At 33.3% G+C, this 8,420-nt stretch overlaps 1 protein-coding gene across 2 annotated transcripts in view; it reads left to right on the forward strand.

The window, feature by feature from the left end:
- Positions 1-4,938: 4,938 nt before the first annotated feature.
- LOC144960279 (uncharacterized) overlaps positions 4,939-8,420 on the forward strand; it is an 18,488-nt gene continuing 15,006 nt past the window's right edge. Inside the window, exons 1-2 of one of the 2 annotated variants that reach the window (XM_078893321.1) lie at positions 4,939-5,234; positions 8,399-8,420. The exon at positions 8,399-8,420 is cut by the window's right edge and continues 1,533 nt beyond it. The gene's annotated coding sequence lies outside the window, so the exon portion shown is untranslated. The remainder of the gene's footprint in view (positions 5,235-8,398) is intronic. The other variant, XM_078893320.1, reaches the window with a different exon arrangement.

Below are 8,420 nucleotides of genomic sequence, written 5' to 3' on the forward strand. Positions count from 1 at the left end.
CATTGCTTTCCTGACAGAGATATCAGAGGAACTGCTTTGGGTACAACCTCCAAGGCACTTGAAGTTGTCAACTTCCTTCAGCCGTTCTCCATTCTTTATTTATAATAATAATAATAATAATAATAATAATAATAATAATAATAATAATAATAATAATAATAATAATAGTAATAATAATAATAATAATAATAATAATAATAATAATAATAATAATATATAATAATAATAATAATAATAATAATAATAACAATAATAATAATAATAATAATAATAATAATAATAATAGTAATAATAATAATAATAATAATAATAATAATAATAATAATAATAATAATAATAATAATAATAACAATAATAAAAATGATAATAACAATATTTTTCTATTGTGCCTAAGAATCTACTTAAAAGTGCTCTGCAGCGCTTTACAATTAACTCAAACGCACAACCACCCACTCACACACACACACACACACAAACACACACACATACACACACAAACACATACACACAAGTACCCACACCGGCTACCACATAATATGCATAGATAGTATGCGTTTGGTTAAGAAGTTCACAACATTGCCATCCGGAAGTATAACGGACCAACACACAAAACTATGTTTATCCATGAACGTTTATGGTCGGGATAATACAGTTTAGTGAGCATTACTCATAAACGCGGATGGCAAAAAAAGAATAACAAAGACCTGAGTGACGTCATCTTCGAACTATCTATATACTATTTGAAACCCCCCCCCCCCACCCCCACCCCCACCCACTAATCATAGTAATCATCAACTACATTTGTAAAACAACTCGTTAATTTGCTTCAACTGTCGTGACGTCACTTCCGTCGTAATGACGCATGGTAACTTAGTAACTGGCTCTAAACTATCGGAACAATGGCGGACGTCCTTATGAAATATTTCTCAGACGAGCATAAAAGCGTATCCAGAGGGAAAAAAAAAACCCCATTATAAATCTGATCATGTTTTGACTTTTACACATTCTGATCACAAGACATTTGAAAAGTTCTAGCCAGCATGAAGAATTAAAAGTACAGATTTTTGTTTTGTTTAGAACCACGATGGCCGCCGTTGCTGGGCGACGTGACATCAGGCTATTGAATCCAATTGGACCACAACAAGTGGATTTAGAATTGAAATTATAAGAAATACAAATTTTGCGTCTTTTGTAATGTAAGAAATTGTATGTCTTATGTGCCTTGAAGACTCCAAATTAACCCCCAAGTGTTATAAATTTAAACTGAGCTTTTATATAGAGCAATATCCACTAAACGTGCTCAAAGCGATTTACAAGGGGTCCTTGGCCAACAGCATTGTTTAATATTTAGGACGGAACATATGACGCCTGTTAGTCGATATTACATTTTTTTTCGGACAGAGAAAAAGCTCTTAACGGCCAGGTACTCATTTTATACCTGAGTACGGTGAGAGAATGTGAGTAAAGAGCCTTCTCCAAGGATTCAACTATGCGCCGAGCGAGCACGAGGCTCGAACCCAGAACCTTCCGATCCGAAAGCGAGTTTCATACCACTAACCACAGAGACGCACAACGACGAAGTGTTATCTTTGTTGCTGCAATGGAATCTGCGTACAGTAGTAGTAGTAGTAGTAGTAGTAGTAGTAGTAGTAGTAGTAGTAGTAGTAGTAGTAGTAGTAGTAGTAGTAGTAGCAGTAGTAGTAGTAGTAGTAGTATGTAGTAGTAAGTAGTAGTAGTAGTAGTAGTAGTAGTAGTAGTAGAGTAGTAGTAGTAGTAGTAGTAGTAGTAGTATGAGTAGTAGTAGTAGTAGTAGTAGTAGTAGTAGTAGTAGTAGTAAGTAGTAGTATATAAGTAGTAGTAGTAGTATAGTAGTAGTAGTATAGTAGTAGTAGTAGTAGTAGTATAGTATAGTAGTAGTAGTAGTAGTAGTAGTAGTAGTAGTATTTAGTAGTAGTAGTAGTAGTAGTAGTAGTAGTAGTAGTAGTAGTAGTAGTAGTAGTAGTAGTAGTAGTAGTAGTAGTAGTAGTAGTAGTAGTAGTAGTAGTAGTAGTAGTAGTAGTAGTAGTAGTAGCGTATGGCTACACCTCCAGATTATGTTTGTCGATCCATGATGTCAGGTCATCTCCCGCTTCAAAGATTGTTTCGTAGCCCCCTTCTAATAATTTTGTTACTGGGCATTGCAGGACCAGATGATCGATGTTTTGTTTGCCCCTTTGCAGTATTGGCAGATTGGTGAGTCAATGAGTCTCCATCGATAGAGGCTTTCTTTACTGCGACCAGGGTTGGCTCTAGGTCGGTTCCCGGTGACCCAGTGTTTTCTTTTTGCTGTTTTAAAGTCAGGAAGGCGCAGAGTGAGGTTGGTAATGAATTGTCCATTTTTTGGCATGTTTGATTGCCATTCATTGGTCCAGGCAGTGCAGTACAGTTGTCCTCTGGAAATTTTCCTGCTCACTCCATTTCAATTTGTTGTTTTGTTATTTTTAATTTTTTTTTTCTTCCTTGTTTTTTTTTTTTTTTTTTTTTTTTTTGGTGTGTGTGTGTTTTTTTTTAACCTCAGGAATGGGAGACACCCAATGTTTGTCGTCACTTTGTCAGTTTAGATTTATCTCCATCTTTTAAATACGACAATAAACACGTATAGGGATTTTGACCTTTAAAAATATAATAATAATAATGATGATATAATAATAATAATAATAATAATAATAATAATAATAATAATAATAAATAATAAATAATAATAATAATAATAATAATCATAATAATAATAATCATAATAATAATAATAATAATAATAATAATAATAATAATAATAATAATAATAATAAAAATAATAATAATAATAATAATAATGAGTAAATAATTTTTAAAAAATATTAAAAAATAAAATAATAAAAATAGTGGATAAATATTAAAATATATTGAATAAATATATATAAATATATATAAATATATATTAAATTAAATATATTAAATATATTCAATAAATAAATAAATAAATAAATAAATAAATAAATAAATAAATAAATAAGTTAAAAAAAAAACAACAAAAAACAACCCCAATTTGATTTTATATGACTTAATAACCCTGGTACCTACACTCTTAGATAGGGGAATTTAGATAGTAATCATTGCTATCTACGTGTTCGCTGCCTGTGATTACGGGTCATCGCACGGTCATAAAACTCCTCATTGCACTCTATTTTTTGTTGTTATCAACAAACGTGCCTGCTCCGCTCTCTTTTCTGAAATAGAATAACTACGAGAGTAGCTACCATTTATCGCTGATCAAATCTAATTAATTTTGGTAGAAATCTCTCGTGGATACATTGAAAAAATAAACACGCATGTAACATTTTGGCCAGAAAACTCGTCCTTCAAATATCGATCGATTAAAAGGATCACCCGATCCTGCCTGGCCAAAACCTCTCAAACCTGCAACTTTGTTAAAGACTTTGGAAGTCCCGGGTTTTAAAAAGTTTTTGCCAATATAAGAGTCGTATTTATCGATTGTTACTTGAAGGATGAGGTTTCGGGCCAAAATTTTAAATACTTGTTCTTTTCAGAGAATGGCAGAAATGGTCATACTCTCACAAAATACCTTTTTTAAAAAAATGGCTCTTACTTTTACTTTCCTATTTACTTAACCAAAAAAACAACAAAACAACAACAACCAACAACAACAACAACCAACAACAACAACAAAAAAAAAAAAAACAAAAAAAAAAAAAAAAACCAACCCACAAAAAACCCCAACATACAACAACAACAACAACAACAACAATAACATTAACAACAACAACAACAACAACAACAACAACAACAACAACAACAACAACAACAACAACAACAACAAAAAACCAACAAAAACCCCCAAACAAACAAAAACATTAAACAAAAAAACAAAAAAAAAAAAAACAAACAAACTAAAAAAATAAATTTTGAATCGCTGCGATGTAATCTAGTGGTATGACACTCGCTTTCGGACCAGAGTCCTACCTCGCGGCGCATAGTTGAGTCCTTGGAAAAGGCTCTTTACTCAAACTCGCTCGCAGTACTCATATCAAGTATGAAATGAAATGAGTACCTGGTCGTTAACAACGATGTCTATCTCTGTCTTAAGTGTTGCTGTAAGTTACGATCCCTTGCAAAGCGCTTTGAGCAGGGGGTTGTTTACATGAATCGATACTAGAGGTCTCGAAGCCAAAGTTTTATGGTCAAAATAAAAAAAAAAAGTATTATTTGTGCGGCTATGTGGTCTAGTGGTCTGACACTCACTTTAGGAAGGTCCTGGGTTCGAGCCTCTCTCGGCACATAGTTGAGTCCTTGGAGAAGGCTCTTTACTCACATTCTCTCATTGTACTCAGGTGTAAAACGAGTACCTGGCCGTTAACAGCGTAGTCTCTGTCCGAAAATATTGTAATATCGCCTAACAGGCGTCATGTCCCGTCCCACATGTTAAATGTTGCTGTTGGCCAGGGACCCCTTGTAAAGCGCTTTGAGCACGTTTAGTGGATATTGCGCAACATAAAAGCTCAATTAATATTTTATTTGTCAAAAAACATAAATTAAAAGAAAATGATAGAAATCGATAAAGCAGGTAAAAGATTGATTTCAAAACAACGGCCTTTTTTAATTGAGCTTACTGAAATTCCTCCAAACGTGAGGTACTCGATACTAAGAATATCGATATTAGTATTAAGTCGATAAATAATTTATCAATAATTAAATGAAACTTAATCTAGATATATAATTTAGCACATTCTAGAAATAATTGTTTTATTTTCATGATACTCAATACATATGCCTCCTTTTCATAGTAAAACTAACCATGATTAATTAATGAAGGAAGTGAAAAGCTCCGATATAATTAGTACCCCCCCCCCCCCCATTAAGATTTGTCATTTTATACTGCTAAACTGCAATGTGTGATTCTCTCCCGTTTCAACTTTTTTTTCTTATCCCGATTTTTGTTTGTTTTTTAATCGTTTTAAAGTGAATTTTCGTGCAATTAACAGAAGGAATGGCCGTCTTTTGTTCAAAATTGTACCTTTATTGGTATATAATTGAATACATTTGAGTTTTATATGATTTCTTAGCACCAGGTAGGAAGGTTGGGGCAAATGAGACTATTTTGTAGTCCGAATGAGGATAAATAAGTTTGCTGACCAGGGGCTATTGATGAAGTGAAATGGAGGATAACGGCAACGGTTGACGACGGTTGTCCATTGATTGTGAGAACCAAATTTGTGTGATCTTGATCTTTTACTGCTTGTGTCTTATGGTCTAGAGTTGGTAACGCTTATCAACTTTTTAGAACGTTCTTAAACGTAAAATTCTGTTGCACCATGGTCAGCAGACAATATAAACAAGTTAGTGGACAAGACAACAGGTGCATCTGGTCTGGCTCTGTACTGTAGTTCTTCGTCTGCTTTGGCTTTTCTGCAAGTTACTGACCAGTGGTTTTTTTTCCATTTTATTAAAAGTTTTTGACATTTTTTAAGGTATCAAGATCATATTTCAACGTGGATTTAAACAATACAACAAACAATATTTTTAAAATTTATCTATTAATAATTAATAAGGCTGTCATTATCCCCAGACACCTGTCTGGGGATAATGAAAATTCGTTATCCCCAGACACCTGTCTGGGGATAACCAAATTTCGTTATCCCCAGACAGATATTTGAAACTCCGCTCTTTTAAACAATTATCCACATTCCACTGGAATTTCCAGAATATGGAATGTTTCCAAATGCACATAGCAAAAAGGAAAGTTAATAAAATATCTATAAAAACATAAAATTAACCAACATTAAATCAGTTGTTACTACATATACACAATATGCGTCGACTTCAAAGTGGGTGTCATGGCCGAATGGTTTAGTCGTCTGCCCTGGAAGTTTTACCAAAATCGACGTTGCGGGTTCAAGTCCTGGTTCCGCCACTATTTTTTTTTTACATTCCGTCTTCTTTTTACAGAACGGTGCAAGGGATAAATGTCCCATCCATCCTCCCCCCACCTCTTTCTCTCTCTCTCTCTCTCTCTCTCTCTCTCTCTCTCTCTCTCTCTCTCTCTCTTAGTTCCTTTCTAGTTTCTAACAAATTGTCATATTCGCCCCCACTCTCAAAAAGTGTCTAAAAAGGATAAATAATTAAAAAGCAAACAAACAGAAATATTCAGAGAGCGACCAAATGGTTAGATAGAGGAGAAAAAAACAAACAATAATTTAAAAAAAAATAAAAACAATAATTAAAAATAAAATAAAAACAATTTTAAGAAATTCATGCTCAGAAACTGAACAAAAGGTCAAACAAAAAGGAGAAAAGAAAAGACTCGCACAAGAAAAAAAAAGGTGGGGGGAGGATGGATGGGACATTTATCCCTTGCAACGTTCTGTAAAAAGAAGATGGAATTTAAAAAAAAAAAAAAAAAAAGTGGCGGAACCAGGATTCGAACCCACAACGTCGATTCTGGTAAAAGGGCAGGGCAGAGATGACTAAACCATTCGGCCATGACACCCACTTCGAAGTCGACGCATATTGTGTATTTGTAGTAACAACTGATTTAATGTTGGTTAATTTTATGTTTTTATAGATATTTTGTTAACTTTCCTTATTTGTATGTGCATTCCGAAACATTCCATATTCTGGAATGTGGATAATTGTTTAAAAGAGCGGAGTTTCAAATATGTGTCTGGGGATAATCACAGCGAATTAATAATGTAATATAAATAGCAAACCCCACTACATCTTCTATTCATTTGGCGAATCCAGGTACATCTTCGATTGAAATTTAATCACTGACATGTATGCTATTCCCGCATACAACCACTGAGTCTGTATAAAAACTCTTTAAAGTTAAAGAAACATTACATGTAATAAAGTAAAGGCTGGCTCCCTTTCTTTGAACGTTCAGGAAAATAAATCTGAACTCTATTTCTTTTAATGGTTGGCTAGCCTCCGGTAACTGATGGGTTACGGGCGCAATGTCGATGCAAAAGTAAATGCTCAAAAAGAGTGGACAGGGAATTCTGACGAATCATCAAGCTAGCGTATTTTAGGCACATTGTTGACAAAGACCGGTTTTATCAAAAAGTTGTGCTATCGCGAATACTCCATGGCGCGTTCACTTTTGCACTTCGCACTGCACTATCAAAGAGAGAACTGAAGTAAACTTAAATAACAAAGCCAAAGTCTCAAGACGGGAAACAGAGGTTGAAAGACAGGATAGCACAAACTCAAGATAGAAGTCTGACAGAAAGTTGGGAATAAAAGACAGATCGCCCAAGCACTGGCAAAATAAAATGCCCCCAAAAATGCACACAGACACTCTCGCAAATAACCCAAAAAATCTTGAGAACGGAAACTGATTGAAGAAATAGAGAACAAGTAGTTTATTCTCCCGAGCATTCGGAGAAATAGTCACTTCGTTAAATAAATATCCCAAGGAAATCAATTAGCCTGGAATAATAAATAGGGAATGCCTAGCCTTAGGATCTACATACACAGTAACTAGTTTGCCTCTGTGATACAAGCAATCGATGGACCTCGCTGTCTTGTGTGTGTGTGTGTGTGTGTGTGTGTGTGTGTGTGCAGACCAAACTGATAACCAGTCCCCAGTTACCAGATAGTAGTGACATCCAAACTCAAAGAAGTCAGAAAAGACTTGCTTGAAAAGGGTGGAAGGTGGGAATGATGGTTCAGACGTTAGAGGGTTCTGTATTATTTTTGTTTACATGTTATATATGATTTGTAAATATTTGAGTGTATTCCTTTTAGTGGGGACCTGCGCTTGTGTCTGGATGAGACTTTTAGATGATCTCAAACTAAGTACACTGATAGTGTGCTCTTGGAATCTACGTCTGTTTCCTATTTGAACCAATTCCCCATTTGTCTTACCTTTTCTTGGATGCTTTAATTGTAATTCTATAATTTTTTACCATCCCATTTTCTTCCTTTTTACTGATGCTGATATGACCTTAATGTGTTGCAAGCGCGTAAAACCCTTAAAAACAAACAAACAAAAACATCTGAGGTATCACGACCCCCTCTCTATCCCCGTATGAAATAGAAATCATTTCTTTAATTTGAAGACATTTTTTGACTTTTTATTTATTTATTTATTTATTTATTTATTTATTTATTTATTTATTTATTTATTTATTTATTTATTTATTTATTTATTTATTCATTTATGTATTTATTTATTTATTTATTTATTTATTTATTTATTTATTTATTTATTTATTTATTTATTTATTCATTTATGTATTTATTTATTTATTTATTTATTCATTTATGTATTTATTTATTTATTTATTTATTTATTTATTTATTTATTTATTCATTTATGTATTTATTTATTTATTTATTTATTTATTTATTTATTTTTCAGGGAAAACATATATGGGACTTGA

Source organism: Berghia stephanieae, chromosome 15 (genome assembly GCF_034508935.2).
Source record: "Berghia stephanieae isolate SIO BIC M18660-M18661 chromosome 15, UCSD_Bste_1.3, whole genome shotgun sequence".
NCBI lineage: Eukaryota > Metazoa > Mollusca > Gastropoda > Nudibranchia > Aeolidiidae > Berghia > Berghia stephanieae.